The 26,679-nt window shown below is 41.4% G+C and overlaps 1 non-coding gene and 1 pseudogene across 1 annotated transcript; one reads left to right on the top strand and one right to left on the bottom strand.

Annotated features, from left to right (window-relative positions):
* Window positions 1-3,573: 3,573 nt before the first annotated feature.
* Window positions 3,574-9,937, bottom strand: LOC122102106 (annotated as a pseudogene).
* A 14,807-nt stretch (window positions 9,938-24,744) lies between these two features.
* On the top strand, window positions 24,745-24,905 carry LOC122102107. The gene has a single exon (XR_006146460.1). It is a non-coding gene; the product is annotated as a U1 spliceosomal RNA (small nuclear RNA).
* Window positions 24,906-26,679: the final 1,774 nt, after the last annotated feature.

Raw genomic sequence — 26,679 nt, 5'->3', positions numbered from 1 at the left:
GGAAAAAAAAGTAAAAGAAAGAAAGAAAGAAAGGGAAAAAGGAAAGAGAGAAAGAGAGAGAGAGAGAAAGAAAGAAAGAAAGAAAGAAAGAAAGAAAGAAAGAAAGAAAGAAAGAAAGAAAGAAAGAAAGAAAGAAAGAAAGAAAGAAAGAAAGAAAGAAAGAAGGAAAGAAAGAAAGAAAAAGAAAGAAAGAAAGAAAGAAAAAAGAAAAAGTCGAAAGAAAAAAACCTGTCATGATGAGAGATATGGCAAAGCTCCAGCCTCTGCAGATAAAGACATCCTGACCTGGGAGATGGCTCAAAAACAGAGGCACTGTTACCTTCTCCTGGTAAGAACCAAAGCTCCCACTGGAGCCCATACCATTAGAATGGAGCAGATTCCCAGCACATGCCTACAGCCCCAAGTCAGTGTGGCCAGAGTGATTAGCAGCCAAGCTTCCAAGTCCCCTTTGATTCCTGCCTCCTGGGCACATTGTGGGCCAGCTCAGAAAGAGGTTTCAGAAGAGCATAAAGAGCCATGAAGCAAAGCAGTCGTGTAGAAACACAAAGCACATGACTCTCACCCCTGGTCTTCCAGAGTTATTCTCAGATTATTTTGTGGATAAGAAGATGTGAGTGAATCATCTTGCTTCCTGAAAAATATCTCTGTATAGGTAGGCATTCTTTGCCTCACACTGAAAGGCAACCACTTGTCCAAAGGCTGGTCTCATCTGTGGCCAATAAATTTCCTTTTCCCGGCCATCATCCCTTTAACAGACATCTGTATGTTGGCTGATAGCACATCCATGAATGGAGATGTACCTGCGAAGGTTTTGAAACCATAGTGGTCCATGGTGTCCTATCACCATTTCTCTCCCACTGTCATCTCAGAATTAGACCAGAAGCTGGTTGCAATCACAGCACATATCAACACAAGACTGTCAATACCTGAACCTTGTCAAAGTCTACTTCAAAGATACCTTTCAGTTTCAATCTATGTCTGACAGAGTATCTACCCCCTACTTTTTTGATCTAGGATATATGGAGCTATAAACTGGGAGACTTAGAGAATAAGATTAGAGAGAATGGGTCTCCTGGACAGGATCTGCTATAGGTATGACAAGTTGGAAGGAAAAAGAAGCAGCATAAGGAAATATTAACATGGCCAAAGTGGTCAAAAGACATCTCTCCAATGCAAGAATGTGTTTCTGACAAACTTGTTCTTGTTGGGCCATGACCTGGTATGGTGGTGCCACTTTACACTCTGGTCCCAATAGAGTAACATACATGTCATGGCTTCTTCCTTCCACGGCCTAGGCTGACTACCAGAGGTTCATTCCCTGTTTTTACCTCTGCTTTCTAAAAGGGTACACACATCAAGGGGCTCTCTTCTTTCCCTCTACAAATATTCTACCAATGTTCCCTCATTTCACAACTCCTCATTGCCAATCTAGGTGCTGCTGTTCTATGAGTCCTAATGTATCCTCTCCTGAGACTAACATTTGTTGCCTTTCCTCCTTTTGGTGCTGGGGACTGAACTGAGAGTCATGTGCATGCCAGGGATGTACTCTACTACTGAGCTGCATCTTCACCTCTGAACTTTGTTTATCATACTTGTCAAGAACTCTATTAAGTATTTGATACAATTACTAAGGTACATGAGAATAAGGGAGATGCTGCACTTAGCAATTGGACAAAAAAATCACCGATCTATAGGAATGACCTCCACATTAGCTTGTGTGGCAATGAATGCAGAGCTCTGGCTAGGAGAAAACAAAAGTCATGCCTGAGAAATACATGGTGGTCTACTGGTAAAATTATCAACAGGAGTTTTCTAAGGAGTGAGGCATGAGTCATTAATTATGAACCAAGAACTACTTCTTCAAAAGTGTAAAGAAATAAGCCAAAGCCACCAGAAAAGACTCATGAAAAGACTCATAAATGGGTACTTAAGAGAAAACAAAAATGTTCTTAGTCAAACACTGGTAGATAGGATGGGTGGTGCCTCCATCACAGCTTGGCCTCAATCCTTAACCCACTGAGGAATGAGAGTGCCTTGGCCAGGCCTGCCTTCAGTTCTGACCCAGCAGCCTTAGAAGATTTGGGTTCATCCAACCTGGTCAGTTCTAGGACTAGAGACCCAGGGGTATCAATACTTACTCCATAGGACTCCCACAATGGAAGCTATTTGCACTTTGATCTCCCTGGGGCAAGGACACAAAATAACCTGCTTCTAGTCACAGATCACTCTCTGGGACAGTTTACTTTCTAATGAGTGAGACCAGCTTGGCTTAAAGATCTCTATCCCACCCCTCCCTACCCTACCCCAACCTCAGGCATGGTAGAGGAAAACTTACGGAACTTACCATCTCCCAACTTTACTAGCAACAAGGTACTTGCACCTCACCCAGAAGTACCTTTTCCTTAGAGCTTTCTATAAGTTGAAGTATTCCCATAGCCCTTTTTCTGAAGAAAAAGGTACTCTTACAGGTTATTGGTGGCCATGGAGGAATGCTTGGCACAGACAACCTGCCTGGAGCCTCACTGAAAGAAGAGTGAAAGATTCTGGCAAAAAGAACCAGTGATTGATTTGGCCTCCAGTGAAAACAGAAGTGTTCACCCTCTTCCTGGCCATTGTAGGTTCTAAGCAATTGAGATTTCTGTTTCACTCATGTAAAGTAAACATACCCAACAGGCTAGATCCATCGATCCCTTATATCCTTACAACACCCTGTGGGCCTCAGACAGCTTTGACTGCTGGAAAAATGAACATGAGAATGGGTCATTGGGACAGGCCATGTCTCCCCTCCTCTCCTTGACTTGGAAGTTCTGTGTCAAGCAGTTCTTGATACACTATGGGACTGGTCAGCTTCTCAGCCTCTCACTCCCTCAAACATCTAGAATCACTTCTGTACTTAAAGCTGCCAGACACCTTGAGAAAGTACCCTGGCAACCAGAAACTTGCACTCATCCTGTGAGTGCTGCTTCATTGCCAACTGAACTCTAAACACAAGGATCAGTGTTCCTGATACTATTTCTGGGGAATGTGACTGAAATCCCTCTGATGGGACATGAGACAAGAACCTGTGGTTGTCTGAAGGAGAAGTAGCATCTGGATCTAGTTTTCTTTCTCTTCAAACTGCTCTTTTGCTAGTTGCATGCTTTTGAGAGATTGAAAACTATAAAACTGGGCCAGGAGGAAAAACAACAACATTGGCACTTGTCATCCTCCTCTTCAAAATAGCAGAAAAACCATGAATTTAATACTCCTCTTGAGCACCAGTCCTATATTGCTAAGATTAAATCCTTCTGTCCAAATTTATATTTCAAATACACTGAAAGAATAAAAAGGATTCTAAAGAAGAATAAGGGCTCAGGGTATAAAATGTATACTTGTTTATTTATACAAATAGGGCTTTAAAACAATCATATTTAAAAGAAATCTGCATTTTTACATTCACTGTCAGTGAGTTCCTGACAGAGAAGGCTGAGCATGATGATACATAGCAAGGTCCCACTGCAGGACAACAGTAGCTCAGGATAGCACCATTTATTTGAGAAGCAGTAGGCAGGCCCTGGCATTCCTGTTGCACTGCTAGCAATGGGAAATCTTAAACCTCTTCTTCCACAAGACTTCTTCAAATTCCCCCTGTTCATCAGCAGTGGCATCTTTGATTTGCTGGTACTTGGACACCGGGTCATTGATGTTGCTTTCAGCCTCAGTGAACTCCATCTCATGCATGCCCTCGCTTGTATACCAGTGCAAGAATGCCTTGTGTTGCAACATGGCACTGAACTGCTCTGAGGTATGCTTGAAGGGTTCCTGGATGGCCGTGTTGTTGCCAATGAATGTGGCCAACATCGTGAGGCCATGTGTGGGAATGTCACACACAAGTGTCTTCACGTTGTTGGGGATACATTCTGCAAAGTAGCTGCTGTTCTTGTTCTGCAAGTTGAGCATCTGCTCATCCACCTCCTTGATGGACATGCGGTCTCGGAAGATGGCAGCCGCTGTCAGGTAGAAGCCATGGCAGGGATCACAGGTGACCATCGTGTTCTTGGTGTAAACATCTGCTGGGTGAGCTTGGGCACTGAGAGAGCATTGTACTGCTGGCTGGCACGGCTTGTCAGGGGTGCAAGGCCAGGCATGAAGAAGCGCAGGCAGGGCAAGGACACCGTGTTCACAGCCAGCTTGCGGAGGTCTGCATTCAGCTGGGCAGGGAAGCGCAGGCAGGTGGTGACCTTGATCATGGTAGCCAACACCAGATGGTTCAGGTCTCCATAGGTGGGCATGGGCAGCTTCAGGGTGCAAAAGCAGATGTCATACAGGGCCTTGTTGTCAATGCAGAATGTTTCATCTACATTTTCCACCAACTGGTGGACAGACAAGATGGTGTTGTAGGGTTAGGTGAGGATGATAGGGTTAGGTGGATAAAGGCTCAGCCCAGCACTGGGAACTAGAGTGTCTGGATGTTAGGGAGGAGGGGTTCCCGTTAGCCATCTCCCATGGACTATGATGACATATCAAATATGAAGTTGTCTGGTCTGAAACTCTGGCCAAATGGTTCCAATCTCACTGAGTCTAAGGTGCCAGTGTCCAACATCTTGGGCAAGGGCATGACACTGAAGGTGTTCATGATGCTGTCTGGGAACTCCTCTCGGATCTTGTTGAGACTCAGGGTGCCCATGCCTGACCTGGTGCTACCTCCCAGGGAGTAGGCCAGCTAGAAACCCTGGAGGCAGACACACCTTTCTGCTCACCACTTCCAGCACAGACTCCACCAGCTCGGTTCCCTCTGTGTAGTGGCCCTTGGCCCAGTTATTGCCTGCTCTGTTCTGGCCTATCAGACACAAAGACATGATGAGACACATACTCCAGGAATAATGACTTTGCTATATGCATTGTGAAGACTATAGGCTCCTCTGAGCAACTTTGGCTATTATTTTAGATACACTGGTGAAATAAAGGAAATGTTTTCTTTTTTGGGGTCTAGTCGTGGGCCTGAACTCTGGGCCTGGGCGCTGTCCCTCAGCTCTTCAGCTCAAGGCTAGTGCTCTACCACTTAAGCCACAGCACCACTTCTGGCTTTTTTTCCTGATTATATGGTGCTGAGGAATCGAACCCAGGGCCTCATGCATGCAAGGCAAGCACGGTACTGCTGAGCCACCTTCCTAGCCCCCAGGAAATGTTTTCAATGTATCTGGGACCCTACAAATCACCCAGGTTCTAAAGAAAGTAAAGACAATGTGGAGGAAGATACATTTTAACCCAAACCACGTACTTCTAAAAATGAACAGAGCCTGGTGATGGGAAGGGGTCTCAGTGGTAGAGTGCTTGCCTCACATGCACAAGGCCCTGGGATCGATTCCTCAACACCACATAAACAGAAAAAGCCAGAAGGGATGCTGTGGTTCAAGTGGTAGAGTGCTTGCCTTGTGCTGAAGAGCTGAGGTACAGTGCTCAGGCCCAGAGTTCAAGCCCCACGACCGACCAAAAAAAATGAACAGAGCCTGCCTCAATACTGGAAAAGTACTTACTTTCACAGGAGGAGCAAGAGAACAGAATGGTCAGAGGGAAGCTAAGCTGCAGGCACTTGTCTGCACCTTGCTCACACATAGCTGTGCTTTGATTTCTGGTGTCCTGAAATGGTTCCCTGTTATTGCCAGGTATTTGAAATGGCCAGCAGCACTGAAACCTTGTTGGAGGCGTTCCCTGCTCGCTGATCATTCCCTTCAGAGGCTGTTTGCAGACTGGTATTTATCTGTGCTGATTGAGTGGACAGGGACATGACTCCTGTGGACTGAAATAGGTGGGTTAGGTGAGGATGATATCTAGATGAATAAAGGCTCAGCTCAGCTCTGGGAACTGGAGTGTCTGGATGTTAGGAAGGAGGGGTGCCTGTTAGCCATCTTCTATGGACCATGCTGACATACTAAATATGAAGTGTCTGGACTGAAACTCTATGGTTCCGATCCTACTAAGTCTAAGGTGCCAGGCTCTAGGTCCACCATGATGGCCCGAGGAACATATTTGTTGCCTGTGGGAACAAGAGTTGACTTGGGCCTATACTTGACAAGGAACTTAGGAGCAGAGCTTATGATTCTAAGTGGCTCTCAGCATTCATTATAGAAATTACAGCATTTCAGACATGGAAACAGAAAAGATATCTTGAGAATGAATCACCATGCAAGAGGCTTCAGCAACTTTAAGGACGTTTGCAGTTGTCTATTTCCATGCATTTTATTCCTTTGCTTTGGGCATGGTGGTTGAAATCTCAGCTACTCAGGAGGCAAAGATGAGCATCAGGCTTTGAGTCTAATGGGGCAAAAGAAAGATGACAACACCTTTTTTTTTGTTGTTGTTGTTCATGGTGGGGCTTGAACTCTGGGCCTGGGCACTGTCCCTCAGCTCTTCAGCTCAAGGCTAGCACCTCTATCACTTGAGCCACAGTCCAACTCTCAGTTTTCTGAGTTGTTTATTGTAGATAAGGGTCTCAGGGACTTTCCTGCCCAGGCTGGATTTGAACGATGATTCTCATTTCTCAGCCTCCTGAGTAGCTAGGATTATTGGTGTGAGTCATCATTGCCTATCAGCAAGAAGCTTTCTCTTTTTTGTTAATTTTATTTTTATTGTAAAGGTGCTGTATAGAGGAGTTACAGTTACATGAGTAAGGAAATGAGAACATTTATTGTCGAACATTGTTACCCACTCCTTTGTTGTTCTCCCACTATCCCTTCCTTTCCCCAATTAAAAGTAGCTAGGTGCAGAGCACCAGTGGCTCATGCCTATAATCTTAGCAACTCTGAAGTTGGAGATCATCACTGTTCAAAGCCAGCCTGGGCAGGAAAGTCTGTGAGACTCTTATCTCCAATAAACTAATAGAAAACCAGAAATGGCACTGTGGCTTAAGTGGTAGGGCTGCTTGTCTTGAACAGAAGAGTTGGGGCACAGTGCATAGGCCCAGAGTTTAAATGCCACTGCCGACAAAACAAACAAACAAACAAAACAAAAGAGCCAGGTGTGGCTCTTCAGCAAGTAGATGTAGGGGGAATTCAAGTATAATGCTTTCCTGGGGAAAATACATAAAATTCATATTTCTTGTGTTATAATGTTTCAATAATTGTTATCAAATAGCACATTTCCCTGTATTCAAATACTCAGAGAAACCTTGGGCAATTACTTGCAATTTGCCATTTAACCTGATTTTTCAAAAGGGATATCAGTTAAAATGATATAAACATGAGTTTGAGACTGCCCCCTTCCTAAACAATGACATGAAGAAAACTGGCCATCCTGCCTGATATACAGGATCTAATAAAGACACAACATAAAATACTGTTCATAGCAGTGACACAATTCCACACAACGACTCTCAACCAAGGAACCACAAAATTAAAGTCTTATATCTTACTTAAGCAATATCAACACAAAATACCAAGGTGAGGACATCCCCAAATGTAGATCTATAAAACTCAAATACATTAAATAGCTCTGTCCTTTTGTTTGCACTTTTTCATTGGTTTATTACACAGGAAAACCAATTATCTACGATTCTGTTTGTATACAATGATGTAGAATGGAAACTCTTTATATAAAATTAAATGAATTTCACATTGACAGTTACAAAAACTGACAATCTACTCTGTAGACTTCAGTAAGGTTGTTTGTATTAGGAAAGACAATATATATCATTTAAAAGCAGTGTTTACACATTATTATTGGGTTTTTCTACATCACAACAATGTTTTTTACTTTAAAAACCTTAAAAAGAATTTATTGTTGGCTAAGTATTCATATTCAAAATGCTGAAGTCCAGAAGTGTTATAGATTTCAAGGTGAGACATTTTATTTATGCTTTATGATTTGGACTATTCACATATATATTAGTGACTGAACATCCCTCTTTAAAATTTTAAAATTTTCAATTTCAAAATTTTTTTTTAGAAATTTAATCTGTATTTTAAAGAGGGCAATGCAACTGGGCTCTGGTTGCTGAAGGGTGAAATTCTAGCTACTCAAAAGTCTGAGATCTTAGGATCGCAGATTGAAGCCAGCTGGGGCAGGAAATTCTGGGAGACTCTCATCTCCAAGAAACTACCTGAAATAGTTGGTGTCATGCCACCTCCTGTGGAGTCTGCATGAGATCGCGTTAGACAAAGAGCTTTAAGGAAGCATGCCTGCAGGAAGGGGGTGTTGGTTCAAGGCTTCCCATTCACTTGGCTGCACCTTTATAGCCTCTACCTTTATTCTTACTATATTCTTCTTGGCTGTACATTCGTTGCTTTTATTCTCGTTTTGGCTATTTTTTTATTGATCCGTGAACAGAGCATGTTGTTTCTTTCCAGTAAAATAGAGATGACTTCTCTAAATAATAAAGACTAGGACCAAAGATTAAATGTGGGCGATGCCCCAATCAATCATCTGATGTGACGCTGCCTCCAAAAACTCCTACAACTTCACAAGCGGTTTTGCGGCTCACGCATAGTAAACATAAAAACTTAAAATTTGCAAATATGTTACAACAAGCAGAATTAATGAATTAAACTAAGCTAGAAGGAGTTATCCCAGAAGCCCAGAGAGTTCTAAAAAAAGGAACCCCTGATAATAAAAGGAAAAGAAAGATTGAAGAGATGAAGGACAATGCCTATGCCCAGAGTTGAAGCCCCATGACAAAAAAAAAAAAAATCCAGGTGTGGCTAGTCAGCAAGTACAGGTAGGGGGAATTCAGTAAAAGGCTTTCCTGAGGAAATTCACAAGTGTATACTCAAAAATTAAAACAAAATATATGGTGGAGTGGCTCAGGTGGATACAGCACTTGACTTACAAGATTGAGGCCCCAAATTCGAACTACAATACCACCCTAAGAAAGGCAGGAACTCCTTCCTTGTCATTAGTATTCCCCAGGGACCTATTCTGCCACAGTATTGGAAGCCGGACAGGAGACACTCACTAGCTGCCTCATTGTAATATACCTCGATTCTCTGCAGCTGTAAGCTGCTGTCTACATAATAGTTGCCAGTGCAGTCAATGTTGCATTTCCCCAAACTGAGATGGAACTAGAAGTGTATTATGGCCTAGAATGTTAACTGTCCAAACAATGGATTTTAAAATAACTATAAGAAACCCAAGTCCTGTTGACACAAATATTTTTGTAAAAAAATTAGATATTTTAAATTAAAAAAAGCACAAAAATTGATGGTATTTTAGTTTTGTTAATCTCTTTGCTATCTGGCTGAATAGAAGACATCTGGGTTCTCCTATGTTTATTCCATCTTACGGGATACCATATTCTGTTTGGATTCTATGATGAGAACCTGGCCTTATATGGACATGAAATTGCCAAAGCAGTAACTTGAAGACTCAGCTAGAAGGGTCTCCAGAACCCCAAGGGTCCTCAGATCATACACCGACAACCACTGATTTAGAAAACACCCAACTTAAGGGAACTGAGATAGGGCATGAAAACTCAGAGAAATTTGCATTAAGGTGGATGAACTGTTCTCAATTATCTAATACTCATCAGTTGACAAAAAGGGAATCCTCTGTATCTGTCAGCTCAAAGACACTGCACTCCTTTCATTCAAATCAGACCAAAAATGCATTAGTCTATTCCCAGGAAACTAAGTACAATGACTTGAGTCTCAGGTAAGACTAAGACATGCAAGGGATTTGAAACCACCCCAGCCTTGCTTAAAAAACCACACCCACCTGGGCCACACAAATTAGGGAAATTGGGGAAACTATCTGGGGGACTTGATTTCCAGGAGGTTAGGGACTACTATGGAGCCCCACCTACCTCAGCCTAGACATGACCACCACCACCTGCACCCTCCAACCCCATCCTCTTCCTCCTCATCCCCCTAAATTTGAGACTAGGATCCTAGGCCAGTGTCATGCTCCCCTTTGCGCCAATCTGGTTGCCACAGTGGCTTGCCTGTATGTACACGATCTCCCTCATGGTGTAGGGCTGCAAAGAGTTGGATGTGTGTCCTCAGCAGTGGTGTACACAGAGGAAAACAGGTAGGGCTGGGGAGCAGGAATCTGACACAGCCAACTCAGATCCCCATTTAAACGTCTGTTTGTTACGGGGCAGAGGAGATGGGGTGGACTTGATAGGCAGAGCCAGCAGGTGCTCCAACTCAGTCTGCCTACTGCTGGGTAATCAGAGATAGCTACCTGTTATCATTTAACCCTGGCATCCAGCTGTCAGCCTCAAGTCAATTAGCACAGCTGCCACTCTATTTGGAACCTCTTGCCACACTGCCATCCACCTCCCACCCTGACTCACAAGAGAGGCTGAACCCTGGGATCCAGGAAGCAAGAGGAGGGGCTTCCTCTACACAAGGTACTTGTGCCAGAAGCCAAGAACAAGCCTACCATCTATTTTTGATAGGAGGGCCTAGAACTGAAGGGGCACGTTCTGTTGGATTCCATGACTGATTTCCATTCTGGGAAGAGTCAGGGGCTTAGGGCCTTGCCTTCATACTCAGGTTTTCTTTTCTTTTCTCTTAAAAGCAGCTTGCTTTATTACTTAAGCCAGAGGTCTACTACAGTCTACTTTTTGTTTCATTTGGCTTCTGCTCCAAGCGTGAGAACTCAGCTCCTGCTCTGTGTATGTGTGTGTGTGTGTGTGTGTGTGTGTGTTTGGCCGGAGTTAGGCACGTTGGTGTTAGGGCTTGAAATTAAGACTCTTTCTGAGATTTTTACTATTATTGAGATTAGGTGATTACCTAAATTTCTCTTATTTCAGAATATTGTGGAATAGTGATATTTAGTTGAGGTCACAAACATATTTTAACCTTCACAATGCAAATTGTCATTATTATGGTCGATAAAGTTTGTGAATTCTATTAGCTTTGACAATACAATTCTATAAGCTTTGACAATACAATTATTTCTTCCAGGTGATATATACATTTCTTTCCTTTTGCTTACTGTAAGATGTTCTGTCTTTCACTCTCATTCCTCTCCTCTCTTTCTGAGGTTTTATTGATTTACTTAGTTAACTGAAGGGTAGATGGCTCTACTACTTGAGCCACAGCTAAACTTCTGCCTTTTTTAAGTGATTAATATGAGGCAAGAATTCCATGGGTAGTCCAGGGCAGTACAGAGAGGCTTGAAATCTGAGGATCAGAGTTCAAAGTCAGCCTGGGCAGGAAAGTCAATGAGCCTCTTAACTCCAGTCAACCTAATAGGTGGAAGATAGTAGAGCTGTAGCCTTGAGCAAAACACTTCAATTTTAAGTCCCTCGACTGAACACACTGAAGCAAGTTTCATGGACTTTCCTGTCCAGTATGGCTTTGAACCATGACCTACAGATTTCTGTTTCCTTAGCATTCAGAATTATAAGTGTGAGTCAACATTTACAAATCTTTAATTACCTCTTCTTTCACCTTTTCAGTTATTTATTATTTCTTTCTTTTTGGCATTTGTTATTAGGCACTAACTATTATGCTGTTTTTTTGTTTCCCTTGAAACTACCATGACCTACAACTTTGACCACAGGTAAACTACAGGCTGTTTTTCTTTTTTGCAGCTCTTTTTCTAGGGCTTAAACTCAGGTCACAGTGACTGAGGTTCTATTTTTTTTTAATTGAGTGGTGGTTCTTAGGTCTTGAAATTAAGTCATGATGACTTTCCTTGAGGTTTATTTATTTTTACCTTAATAGTAGCTGGTTTCACTACTTGGGCCACAGCTCAACTTTTGCATTTTTTTGTGGTTAATAGGGGATTAGAATATCAACAGAAAGTCAAGAGCATTACAGAAAGGACTGAAATCTGAGAATCATGTTTCAATGCCAGTCTTGGGCAAGAAAATCAATGAGACAATTATCTCTAATAACCACCGAGAGGTTGGAAGAAGTAGACCTGTAGCCATGAGCAAAACATAGCAACTTCAAGCCCCCATACTGAACACAGTAAAATATGTCTCCTGTACTTTCCTGCCTGGGCTGGCTTTGAACCAAAGTCCTCAGTTTTCAGTAATCTGAGCAGGTAGAATTACAGTTTTGATTTAGAAGGCCTTAATATGCTCCTTTTCCACCTTTTCATTTATTTGATTGTCCCTTCCCCCTTTTTCAAAGTTTATGTCCTTTATTATTAGGGCCTACTCATTTATGCTCAGTATTTAATTAATTAATTTATTGATATTGTCAGTTGTGGGGCTTGAACTCAATGCCTAGGAACTGTCCATCAGGGACACAGCAGGCACACTACTATTTTCAGACATATTGCCACTTCTACTTAGTTGGAAAAAACAGTCACCAGGGGACCTTTTAGCCGAGGCTGGCTTCCAAATGTGATTCTCAGATCTAAGCTTCCTGAGTAGCAAGGATTACAGGCATGAGCCAGAGGCACCTGGCTTGTTTTTTTTAGATCAAAACTAGCAGGCTCTACATTTAGGCCACACTACTTCACTGTCCATGAGATTTTTGGCCTTTTGTTTTTTGCTCAAAGCTAGCAGGAACAAAAACTCAACTCCTGAGGTCTTTTTTTTGGGGGGGGGGGAGGCTTGAATTCAAGGCCTAGTGACTCTCGCTGAGGGTTGTTTTGTTTTGTGTTGGGTATTTGTTTTTCATTTCAAAGCTAGCAGGCTCTACTACTTGAGCCTCAGCTCAACTTCCGCCTCTATTTTTCTTTTAGTGGTTAATAGTAAATAAGAGTCCCATGGGAACCAAGGCACTACACAGTATCCTAAAATCTAAGGATTACAGATTAAAGCCAGCCTGGGCTAGAAAGTCCATCAGTCTCATCTCCAATTAAGCACATGATACAGGAAGTAGTATTTTTAAACTTGAGTAAAAACCCTCAAGTTCAAGCCCATTTCTGGCACACTCAAAAAGAAGTTAGTTGGACTTTCCTGCCCAGGCTGGATTCGAACTGTGATCTTTACATTTCAGCTTGGATTAAAGATATGAGTCTATATTATAAAAAACTAATTGGCTCTTTTCTTCTTCAAATACATTTATTTATTTGTTGGTTCTCTGTCTTGTTTTTAGGGCCTCACCAATCCTGCTGAAGGATAGAATGCTCTAAAACTTTAGTAACAGTTGCAATTTGGTTCATTTTTTAGTTTTGGTGGTTAGTAGGAGGTAAGTATAGACACTCCCACAAGGTCCTGACTTATACTGATTGCGGTTCATTGTCAGGGGACAAGGAAAGTTCATGAGACTCTTATCTCAAATTAACCTCCAAAAGATTGGAAATGGTCAAGCAAAAACTTGTAGATCATATCCCAGAAAGGATCACACACACACTCATACACACACACACACACACACACACACACACAAAATGGGCTTTTTACACACACACACACACACACACAAAATGGGCTTTTTACACACACACACACACACACACACACACACACACACACACACACACACACACACAATGGGCTTTATGGGCTTTCCTGTCCTGGTTGGCTTGGAATAGTAATGCTCAATTTCAGTGTTTTGAGTAGCTAGAATTTCAAGTGTGAGCCACCAGTTTCTTGTTAATTTTTATCATTTTTAAGACTCTTTGTTCTCTCTTGCACTTTTTAAAAAAATTTATTTTGTGGTTGTCTTAGTGCTAGATCTGTTTTTCACTTACCTTTTTTAAAACTTTTTTTCTTAGCTTTTTTTATGCTCAAGGTTGCTGCTCTACCACTTCAGCCACAGTTCCACTTCTTTTTGCTGATTAGTTGGGAATAGGAGGCTCATTGATTTTCCTGCCCAGGCTGGCTGTGAACCACAGTCCTCAGGTTTGAGGATACTGTGTAGTGCCCTTGGCTTCCTGTGGGAAACTTCTGTCCTATTTACCACCAAAAGATAAAGAGTGTGGGGCAGAAGTTGATCTGTGGTTCAAATAAGAGAGCCTGCTAGCTTTGAATTAAAAAAAATACTTGGAAGTCTAATTCTGGTACTAATTGTACACTATCCAAACAAAACAAAACAAAACAAAAAAACAAAAACAACTTATGCACAGTGACCAGGTAATAAGGATTCCTAACTGATAACCTGAACTCATTTCCCAAAGCCTTTTTTAGATATATATGGTCATTTGTGTCAGCTGAGGAGAGATTAAAGAACAAGGCTTTACAGGCCAGTTACTCAGGACTTGGAAATCAGGATCCATTGGCAAAGCTTTTCAGAAAATGACTAAAAACTCACTCTTCACAATTCCAAATGGTTCTTCCCTCTGTGCAAGGGAAAGAGGGATGAGAAGGAAGAAATATGGGAACTAAGAACCCTCAAACAAGGTAAGTTATGTTAACTTTATTAGATAAAGTAAAACATAGGTGTACGGTGTGCAATCCAGAAAAGGACATGTCACCTCTGTGTGGATCCCAGTTAATTTAGTTAATCGATGGTAAGGAGTAAAACCCACTATTGTATTTATAGAAAGGAGCTACATGGCAGGCAAGTCAGTTCACTAACCTCAAGGATTTTGAACATAAAGGAGTGAAAGTGTTTGACTCTGTTTGGGTAACATGAAGGAACAGAGCTGAGGAGGACTGAGATGTGCAGACATTCCCCAAGAAAGATCTCACTGACATCAAGTCTTCAGATGCATGCTGGTTGCCAGTGGCTTATGCCTGTAATCCTACTCAGAAGGCTTAGATCTGAGGATTGTGGTGTGAAGCCATCTGGGATAAGAAAGTTTGTAAGGCCTTTATGTTTTACAACTCAAGAATATTCATATTTGTTGCTAATTGCAACCCAAGGCAGTGCAATAGGATACCAAGCTGAAGAAAATTAGAAAATACACGGACAGGTGTAGAGAAAAAGAAAAAAAATCAATGAGGACCTGGGGTCCCAAGGCTTACTGGCACTTGGGCCCCAGGTCATACAAGCAATCATATTTATTTGGATTCACACTGGGAAGGTTACCATGGATACATGCAAAAATGAAGCTTCTATATGGCAATCAGAGCCACCACAGTGAGTGAGAAACACTGGTTCCCTTTTTGTTTTGAGAAAGGAGAATGCAACCTAGAGAAAATCCAGACATTTGGTCTATTTTATCTAGCTTCCTAGGTTAAGTTGTCAATTCTTTTACCTCCCAGGCTTCAAGGCCTTTAAAGCACTATGGAAGGGGGCAATAGCTTAACACTCTCCAGAGCTGTGCTTTTTTTTTTAATTGTGAAAATACCATACAGAGGAGTTACAATTACATTGACAAGATAGTGAGTACATTTCTTATCAAGCATTGTTGCCTCCTCCTTTGTTTCCCCTTACCATCCCTTCCCCTCTCAGCCCCCCTTCCTTCCCCCCACCCCCTACCGAAGTTGTAAAGTTCATTTTTCAACATAACATCTTATACATTTCATTGTTTTAATGGGGTCACCTGTAACCTTATTTATATATTTATTTCTTTTTTTTTTTTATTGTGAAAATACCATACAGAGGAGTTACAATTGCATGGGCAAGATAATGAGTACATTTCTTATCAAGCATTGCTGCCTCCTCCTTGGTTTTCCCTTCCTATCCCTTCCCATCTCCCATCCCTCCCCATGTCGCGCCCCCCACCCCTCCCTCCAGCTCTGCCTACCCCCCCCAAAAGTTGTAAATTTCGCTTTTCGACATAACGTGTTGTACATCTCATTCTTGCAATGGGTCCACCAGTATCCCTATTTAAACAATTTGTTTTTTTTTCCTTCCTTTCCACAAATTATACCAACATCAACTACAGTGAAAGCAGGGCTAATTCCATGGGGAGGTACATACAAAGCAACAAAGAAATCATTTTATAAATATGTTGGAAACAATCTCAAGAAAGAAAAAAAAAACATTTGAATCCTTATCTTGGGGTTCATTTCACCTAACATCAACTTGTCTGACAGTTTCTGTTTGTCTCAGACATATACTAGTTATTTCAAATAAGGGAAACCATGGGACTTATATTTCTTTGGGCCTGGCTTACTTCACAGAGCTGTGTTTTAACCTTTGCATAGTCAGCTCTCAGCTTTCTGAGTACTATTCAGGTGATGTTCCAACCTCTCAAACCTTTTCCAGGTTCAACAGCTCAGCTTGAGTCTCCTACACCTATTAATATTAATAGTATGGATTACAAACAGTAAAAAGAGAAAAATAACATTATACATTTAAACAGAAATAACTGACTTTATTCATTTATACAGGACAAAAAATTTAGCACTGCTGTTTAAGTCACTAATAACACTTTTTTAAGATATACTTTCATGGCTTTCATAAAACTTCCTATATAGTCCTTAGAGTGTCTTTTTACTTCCCATTTTTATTTATTGCATTTGCATAGTAGTATATCATCCTTAAAATCATATCACCTCATAATTAAAGTTTATCTTGTAAGTAAATACTTGTGAGACTTCAATAAAATATCAAAAAAGCTGAAAGTGGAGCTGTGGCTTAAGAGCTATAGTACAAGCCTTGAGCAAAAGAGGCTCAGGGGCACTGTCCAGACCCAAAGTGGAATCTCTAGTGTCCACACATACACCCCCCCACCCCAGACCCCACACACAATCAGATGATAATGTCTATGAAGTTCTTCCTTAGGATGATCTTGGTGATGCATTTGTGGTAGTAGACAGCAGAGTCGCTGTAGTATAACACGTGTCTAAGACCTGGCATTAGCAAAGGCTATCATGTAACATATCCAACATAATGTCCAGCTCTCTTGATGGTAGATCTGCACATCTTGGGACTTGATGGGACCCATGTACTCTTCAACTAGCTTTCCCATCCTCTGTGCCACCTGCTGCAATGATTCATTATCCACACCAAATATGCTTTCATAACCTTTCCCTAATTATCTGAATACTGGATGCCAGAGATGTCACGGAGACACTCTGTGGCTATTCCCCTCCCTGACAGTCCATTTTACCTCCTATGCTCTCCTTACAGATGTGGGCAATGGTCTCTGAGAGACTTCATGCCTGATCTTGGAGAGATTTAGTTTTATTGTATCCATAAGCTGTGGGAAATCATGCAGTGAAGGGTCCAGGTTAGGAACATAGCTCCTCCTTCTGGAGGTTTTCCTGTATGTTCTCTTGGCCATTGAACAGAAGTGGGGACTCTGAAAGGGAACTTATATGGTGTTCTCTGTCTGTCTTGGTCCATATAACATAGAACCACTTTCCCATCCCTTTAATGATTTAGACATGCTCCATGTGATTTGTGCTGCACTGCTCTCAATGTAGTAACAACGTAGAGGACACAACTGGATGTTGTGTGGATAGCTGTCAGTACTTGGGCATGAGTCCCCTTCCAGGCAGGGCCCATAACTCCATGCTGGGAAAGTGAGAGGAAGATTAGCTGGCTTATATCTGTGTAATCTGAATGACCCCAGGAGGCATTGAGGCCTCCTCTTCATGCCCATGGCCCCTCAGCATATTGATAAAGAATGACACACCATGCCCAATCATCACCAAAATGCTCACCTGGTCCTGGGCATTATCACCACCGTCTCACCCACTTCTAGCAAATTCTCTTTTTCAAGGCCTTGCCAATCCTCCTCCTTGCATTCTCAGTTAAAATACTGCTGTCCATGAATAAAGAGCAGAAGACAAGGAAGCAGGTACCCTAGGGAAAGTAAATACTGGACCTCTTCCATGGTGAGAAGATAATGCAACCTGCAACTATAGAATAGCGAAGGAGTTAAGATGGTTGTACACACAGTTTGTGCAGAAAAAATGCCAGACCTAGTATGCCCTGTTCAGAGTTTCAGTCCATAATCGTCTCTAACAAGGACATCTCAGGTACAGATAAACCAAGTTCATAGTGTCTTTCCTTCTTTTATTCTGTGCCTTTCTGGGGCTTGCACTCAGGAAATGGATACTATCCATTTCCCTCAAGGCTACTGCTTTACCACTGGAGCCACAACTCTACTTCTAGGTTTTTTTGTACATAATTGGAGATAAAAGTCGTACAGGCTTTCCTACCCAAGTTGGCTTCAATCACTGATCCTCAGCCTCATGAATAGCTAGGATTACAGGCTTGGCCACTGAGCCTGGCAGCAATACTCTTCCTTTTTTATTTCCTTTTCTTTATTTTTTTTGTAAGTTATGGGCCTGAATTCTGGGCTTGGGCACTGTCCCTCATCTCTTCAGATCAAGGCTAGTGCTCTACCACTTGAGCCACAGTGTGCCTTCCAGCTTTCTTTCTGCTTATATGGTACTGAAGAATTGAATTCAGGGCTTCATGAATGCAAGGAAAGCACTCTACCATTGAGCCACCTTCACAGACTCATCTTTCCTTTTCTTAAAAAAAATATTATTAGGAATATGATGTTCAGAGGGGTAACAGTTAAGTCAGTTAAATTAAACAGTTGTCAGGTAATGAATACATTTTTGGGGGACAATTACACCCCTTCCCTTGCTCTCAGTTTATCCCTTCCACTGTGGCTTTTTTGTGGTTAACTGGAGGTAAGAGTCTTCCAGACTTTGCTGCCCAGGGTGACTTTGAACCACAATCCTCAGACATCAGTCTGCTGATGAGCTAGGATTAGAGGCTTGAACTTTAAAGTCAGGATGACTGTTCTGAAGATTGTTCTATATTGCCTATGGGCTGTGGGCCTGAACGGACTTAGGCAGTGAATGCCAGGCAGGTCTGTCATCCGGAAGCATGTGTCCTACTTAAGCCTGACTGGCTCTCAGAACAGATAGGTGATGCTTTCAGAGCAAGAACCAGTGTGTACTAGCTCAACAGAAGTCCTCACTATATTTATCTCATTCAACAACTACTGGGTTGCTTATATTATCAACACTTTCTTTCTTAAGAACATTTATATTGTAAGATTGAAGTAACTACAGATTTGTAATGGCCTAGGAATATATGTGTGTTATCAGATTTAATATCCAAACTACATAACTGCTCCGAATCGTTTTATTTATCTTAAAGTAGTTCTTGAATAATACTCTTTATTAGTAATGATATTATTAATATAAGTATTAAAGTTCTCCAAACAAGTTTCTCTTATTAGATGAATTCTTACAGTGACATTGATATTACTTTCTTTTTTGGGGGGGGTCCAGTCGTGGGGCCTGAACTCTGGGACTGGGCGCTGTCCCTCAGCTCTTCAGCTCAAGGCTAGTGCTCTACCACTTGAGCCATAGCGCCACTTCCAGCTTTTTTCTTATGTGGTGCTGAGGAATCGAACCCAGGGCCGCGAGCATGCAAGGCAAGTGCTCTACCACTGAGCCACCTTCCCAGCCCCAAAGATTCTTTTTTTTTTTTTTTTTTTGGTTGGCCGTGGGGCTTGAACTCTGGGCCTGGGCGCTGTCCCTCAGCTCTTCAGCTCAAGGCGAGCGCTCTACCATTTGAGCTACAGCTCCACTTCTTACAGTGACATTGAAAGCATCTTCTGGAGCAGCAATGGAAAAGATACTTGGTGAATACTAAGAATGAGGGATGAGAAGTGTGAAAAACAGAACTAAGAGACTTACAAGTGTGACTGAGAAACATCTTCCACAGAGCAGAATCCCAGACTTTTGAAGGTGAGTCGGTCTGAGAATAGGTCTTCAACCAGTTCACGTGACCACATGGGTGAGTCTCAATGTTGCCACATAGATATTATTTTGATTCCTATATGAAACACTCATGTCTGATGGGCTTTCACAACACCAGATTTATGAAAGTTTGCTGTCTTCTTTCCTTCAATATTACTTCACACTTCACTATTGAGTGCATTTTTTTCTTTTAAAACATGAAAACTCAACACCATCTTTTGGACTGAGGTGTTTCCTGTCTCCCTAAAAATAGCTCTGTTATTTAAGAGGCTTCCTGACAGGTTCCAGTGCCTCACTTCTTTAATACTAGCTACTCATGAGGCTGGGATTTGAAGATCATAGTTGAAGCCTGCCATGGTAGGAGAGTCCATCAGAATCTCATCTCCAATCAATTACCAAAAAAGCCAGAAGTGGAGCTGTGGATGAAGTGGTAGAGCAGCAAAAAAGGCATAAGGGCAGGTTGCACTCAGCCTCAGCCTGAGCCTCAGCCCAGCCTTCAGGCACACACACACACACACACACACACACACACACACACACACACACACACACACACGTGTCTTGTCCATGGGGTCCCATGAAATCGTTGGAGACCTGTCTTCAAATGGACTCACCCTTATATTCACGCCATTAATGTGGAAATTGGCTCTCAGTCACCTATAGATCTATTGGTTCAGGTTGTGTATTTTGCATCCCACTTCCTCTGCTTGTTTTCTGAGGTGAGTTTTGTAGCTCAAAACAGTTGTCCATACACTTCAAGATGCTGCTTATGGTCTCAGGGACTGCATTCACACTCCAAATGGAAAAATAAAATATAACCTGAGACCGTCTGCTTACTTTGAGGACCATCTATTCAGGCAAGGGCAGCTCCCTATGAATGGCATACTGGAAGCCAGGCTCAGGGTGTTCAAACAGACAGAAGCGAGGTGTGGAGGGCTTGAGTTGTTCTGAGGAAAAGCAGAGAATGGAGGAAGACAGAGAAACTGGGAAAAGACAATCTACCTTCCCATGTTTCCTTGCAGTTCCTGATCCATAGTACAACCTTTGCTAATTGTTCTGCTGTGTGTGTGTGTGTGTGTGTGTGTGTGTGTGTGTGTGTCTCCGTGAATGTTTGCATGTACACAGTAGTTCTGGGCCTTGAATTCAAGGGCTGGGCATTGGGATGTCAGGATGAATGTGAGCAAGTATATCATATGCGTGTGTGGAAGTAACTCCATCAAACCTCTCAGTGTGTGCAACTAGTATATACTAATGAAAGTGAAAAAATGATTAAGCAATGCTCAAACTCCTTCCTAAGCTATTTAGAGATAACTTTAAAAAGTATGAGAAAGCATTGTTGGTAGGGGATATGAAAACAGCTGTAGTTAAAACTATGGGATTATTCAAGGCAGGTCCTAGTGGCTCATACTTGTACTCCTAGATGCTCAGGAAGCTGAGAACTAAGGATCATTATTTGAAACCTGCCTAAGCTGGAAAGTTATGACACTCTATATAAGATATACTACTCAGAAAAAGCTCAAAGTGGTGCTCTGGGACTCAAGCAGTAGAGTGCCCTAAATTCAAACCACAGGACTGGCAGAAAAAAAAGAAATAGTCCAAACTTAAGATGTCTAGGGAGTTTTAGAATAACTGTCCTATAAAAACAAATTACTATATCTTGGGGTTCATTTGTTGTTTTTGTTTTAGATTTATTATGTAAGTGTTTGGTTTCCTTTGTATATTCTTCCCCCTGTGGTATATCCCCTGTTGTCACTGTACTTGACTTTGATACCCTGCATCTTGTAGATACATTTTTCTAATTTGGGGAGGGGAAGGGAAATAACAAAATGCTAAAACAAGGACACAGGATGACCCGTTGCAACAATGACACCCATAAGACAGTATGTTGGAAATGAACTTTACAACTTCGGGTGGGGAGGGGAGGAGTGTGGGAGGTGGGGGAGGTAAGGGATAGTGGAAGAAAAACAAGGGAAGGGGTAACAATGCTTGACCAGAAATGTACTCATTGCCTTATTTATGTAACTCTAACCCCTCTATAGACTCTTTACAATAAAATAAAATTTAAAAAATGAAAAATAACTAGTTACAGCTAAAGTAGGAAAGGAAAAAAAACCTTTCACCCACTGGCCTGTGGCAACAGTAATTAGAAATACACAGTCAGTACAAATAAATTGCAACCCCCCTACAGATTCATGCCTATGGCTACTTCACCTTCTTTGTCCCCAGGGAAAAGTCAGGAGAAATCAGTACAAGCTTCCCATCCTGTGACAGTCTACTCAATACCTGTACCAAGATTGTCATCTGTAGGATATCAGACGGAAAAAGTCAACATTCCTTCCAAAAGGGTCTCAAATGAGCCTTATAAACCATAGCCTCCTACTGTCCTGATTTAAATCTTATTTCCCTTCCCAAGCTACAAATACATATAAACTTGTGGAGGCCTCTAGAGAGATGGACAAAGACTTATAAAATATATACTATATTTCACACCTGTAGAAAACTAAAACTAGATCCTTATATAGCACCCTGCAACAGAGTCAACTCCAAATGGATCAAAGACCTTGGAGTCAAAGGAGATAGCCTGAAACCATTACAGGAAGGAAGAGGAAAACCTCTAGGTCTCCTTGGCACATGCCGAAAATTTCTTAATAAAGGCCAAGAAACACATAAAATCATAGAAAAGTTGGACAAATGGGATTGCATGAAACTGCAGAGCTTCTGCATGGCAAAGGACATAGCTAGCAAGATCAATAGAAAGCCCAAGTACTGGGAGAAGATCTTCACTAGCCATACAATGGACAAGGGTCTCATATCTAAAATATATTTAGAACTCAAAAAATTAAATTCCCCAAAAACAAATCCTCAAAGAAACAACTGCCCCATGAATAAGTGGGCTAAAGACTTAAAGAGAAAGGTCTCTGAAGAGGAAATAGGAATGGCCAATAGACACATGAAGAATAAAAATGATAATCAAGACAATGTTGAGATTCCACCTCACCCCAGTTAGAATGGCTATAATCAAGAACTCTAATAATAACAGATGATGGAGGGGATGTGGTCAAAAAGGAACCTTACTGCATTGTTGGTGGGAGTGTAAACTTGTTCATCCCCTTTGGAAAGCAGTATGGATATTCTTCAATAGACTCCACATAGAGCTTCCCTATGACCCAGAAATCCCACTTTTGAGCATTTACCCAAATGATCGCAAACAAGGCTATATTAAAGCTACCAGCACAATTGTTTATTGCAGCATTATTTACCATAGCTAGGATATGGAACCAACCCAGGTGTCCCTCAGTAGATAAATGGATCAAGAAAATGTGACATATATATGTATATATACATATACATGTATATATATATATATATATATATATTTATACACACACACACACACACACACACACACACACACGTACACAATGGAATTCTATGCCTCCATTAGAATTACATCACCCCACTTGTTAGGAAATAGAAAGACTTGGAAAAAATTATATTAAGTGAAGTAGGCCAGGCCCCCCCAAAACGTAGGTCTTATAGTTTCCCTTTTTTTTCAATAACTAGTATATGTCTAGGACAAGAAGAAAAAATCAAAAGCTATGTACATATGACCATATAGGATGATGTTAAGTGAAATAAACCTCAAGATAGTAACTCAAGTGCTTTTTTCTTCCTTGCTATTGTTTTTAACATATTTATAATGTACTATGTGATTTTTTTTGTTTCTCTGGTATGTTCTTCCTCCAGGGTATTACTCTGTATTCACAGTATTTGTTTCTGGTGACCTGCGTCTTATATGTACATAACAAGATGCTTAAATAAGGATACAGTTTAACCCATTGTAACAATGAGATGTAAAAAACACTATGTTGAAAACAAACTTTACAACTTTTGTGGTGGATGGGAGGTGTTGGGAAGGTGGGAAGGGAAGGGATGTTTGGGGAAAAAGAAAGGAGGAGGTGACAATGCTCACTAGAAAATGTGCCCACTACTTTACTCATGTAACTGTAAACCTTCTGTACAATATTTTTACACTAAAAATATTTTAAAAACAGCTTAAAGAATATATACTATGTTTCAATAAATTGAATGAGGATTCATAAAAGGCATGTTTTGAATTTTATTTTTAAAATAAAATGAGGGCTGGGAAGGTTGCTTAGGGGTAGAGTGATTGTCTTGCATGCATAAGGCCCTGAGTTCCATTACTCATCACCACATAAGTCGGAAAAAGCCAGAAGTGGTGCTGTGGCTCAAATGGTAAAGCACTATCCTTCATCTAAAGACCTGAAGGACAGTGACCAGGCCCAGATTTCAGAGTTCAGGCCCAATGACTGACAAAATGAAAGAGAGAAAGAAAGAAAGGAAGGAAGGAAGGAAGGAAGGAAGGAAGGAAGGAAGGAAGGAAGGAAGGAAGGAAGGAAGGAAGAAAGGAAGGGAGGAAGGAAGGGAGGGAGGGAGGAAGAAAGTTGAAATAGTGTCCAGAGCCAAAGTTCAAGCCCTGAAAAACTACCCCCTCACCAAACACAAAATCATACACAGGGCTGAGATTCAGCTTAGCAACTTACCATGCATGAGTTTTGATCCTAAAACAAGGAAAGGGAGGGATTGGGTGAGGGAAGAGAGAGGGAGGGAGAAAAGGATAGGGAGAAATAACAGCATATAGAAAAGAGGGTAGCTCTGCATAATAAATGATATTCACTAGGGTACATGGTCAGGAAAACATTTTCTGTAAAGGAACAGAGTGAGTACATCCAGGCTTTGGGAGTCACATGATATGTCCTAAGTATTCCATTCTTCTGTGGCAGTGTGACAGGGGACACAGATAAAATGAATGCATTATAACTTTACTAACATTCACTGAAACTTGAATTCTATTTTTATTTGAAATATGGCTAGTGTAACTGTGTGTCTGAATTTTTAATTTTATGTAATTTTGCTTACTGTAAGTATTGTCACTTACAACTTTGTGGCTGGCTACTCCACTGAGTAGAACAAGTCTGGCCACTGATGAAGTCTTAGAGCACCTCCAAAGTAATCCAGGAATACAAGCCACGGAAGTCACTCAGCTTTTTGGTAGTCACAGTAAGAAACAGTAAAATAAGAAAATAAATAAAACCTTCAATTAAAAACACCAAAGGAGCTTTAATAAAAATTCAGCAAAATTTATCTAGTATTTAAAGCTTAATCCTCAGATTTCAGCATTCTGAGTAGCTAGGATTACAAATGTGAACTACTCTCATGTGTTTGTTAGTTTTTTAAATACCAAGTCAGCCTTGTTACTTACCTGGCACTTGTTACTTACCTGGCAGGGGAGATACTATGATCATGAAGATGGTTTTCCAGGGCCAGGCTTATCTATTGCACTTCAGATGTGCTGACCCCTGAGATTTCCCCAAATGTGGGAAATTCGACTGTATAATTTGTGGTAGTGGGGGACTATGTTAGTTCTCTCCACTGGATAGATAGATAGATAGATAGATAGATAGATAGATAGATAGATAGATAGATAGATAGATAGATAGATAGATAGATAGATAGCATTGTATTTTATATTGGCCTCATCTGCTTTCCTGCACTCAGCAGTCACTTGGTCCTAAGGACTACTATAAACGATGAGGTACCTCTAGGACTACTTTGTAGTTGCTAGGAACTACAAGGAGTAGAGAAATCAGCTTGAACTCACCATGAGAAAATAAATGAGGAATTTGGGTGCAGGTGGCTTACACATGTAATCGTGAGATCTGAGGATTGCAGTTCAAAGCCAGCCCATATAGGAAAGCTCATGAGATTCTTATCCTCAATTAACCACCAGAAAACCAGAAGTGGGCTCTGGCTCAAGTTGTAGAGCACTTCACTTGAGCTGAAGAGCTCAGGGACAGTACTCAGAGTTCAAGTCCCATGACTTACAAATAAAAAGAAAGAAAACAAATGAGTGACCAGAGCCAATGGCTCATACCTGTAATTCTAGCTAGTTAGAAGGCTGAGATCTGAGAATCAAGGTTCAACACCAGCCTAGGAAGGAAAATCTATGAGATTCTTATTTCCAATTAAGCACTGAAAACCATAAGTGACAATGTAACTCAAAGTGTTAGAGCACTATCCTTGAGCACAAAAGATCAGGGACAGGATCCAGGACCTGAGTTCAAGCCTAACAACCGACCAAAAAAAAAAAAAAAAAAGGAATGAGAAGCCACCTTAATGAAATAGCTAGGCAAGTACAATATACAGAATAACTCCTCCCTTCCTTCTTTTCTTCCTTCTATTCCTTCACATCCTTTCCCCCTTTCTATCCTAGAACTTAAACTCAGGGCCTCATGCATTTTAGGTAGGTACTTTACCAGATGAGCCATACACCTGCTTTTTTTGGCTTTAGTTATTTTTCTTTCTTTCTTTCTTTCTTTTGGGGGGGGTCCAGTCGTGGGGCCTGAACTCTAGGCCTGGGCACTGTCCCTCAACTCTTCACTTGAGCCACAGCGCCACTTCTGGCTTTTTTCTTTTTGCTTATGTGGTGCTGAGGAATCAAACCCAGGGCCTCAGGCATGCAAGGCAAGCGCTCTACCACTGACCACCTTCCCAGTCCTCATTTTTCTTTTGTTGGTTATGTAACTTGAACTCTGTGCCTGGGTGTTGTCCCTGAGTTCTTCAGCCCAAGGTGAAGGCTCTACTCTTTGAGCCACAGTACCACTTCTGGTTTTCTAGTGGTTTATTGGCGATATGAGTCTCACTGGGCTGCCTGGCCTGGCTTTGATCTGTGATCTTCAGATTTCAGCCTCCTGTGTAGCTAAGATTACAGGCATGAGCCACCTGCGCCTGGCTTGGCTTTAGCTATTTTTGTGGTAGGGTTTTATGTCTATGACCAGGCCAGCATAGACCATAATCCTTCTTTTTACCCTTTCTGAGTAGATGAAATAAGAAGCACAATGCATTGGGTTCAATATTGATTGAGATCCAATATTTTGAATGTTTTTCCTGGGCTAACATCAAATCATAATCCTCTTTGTATCTGTCAAGACCCAGCAGCTAGCATTACAAGTGTGAGCTCCCATCCCTGGCTCAAATTTCTGATGACTAAAACATCTGAACAGAGTTTTAATAATTTTAAATGATGAATTTGGGGGCAATGGGTGCTCTTACTTGCCTAGTTGCAAATTGCACCAAAAATTCCAAATATTAACTTTTGATTTCCTAGAGTACATTAAATAAGCAGATAAACTTTAAAAAGCAATTAA

This window comes from Dipodomys spectabilis, unplaced genomic scaffold (assembly GCF_019054845.1).
Source record: "Dipodomys spectabilis isolate Male_0828 unplaced genomic scaffold, ASM1905484v1 ptg000747l, whole genome shotgun sequence".
In the NCBI taxonomy this organism is placed as follows: Eukaryota; Metazoa; Chordata; class Mammalia; order Rodentia; family Heteromyidae; genus Dipodomys; species Dipodomys spectabilis.
The sequence above is the reverse complement of the archived record's forward strand: the minus strand, read 5'-3'. Positions and strand labels throughout refer to the sequence as shown.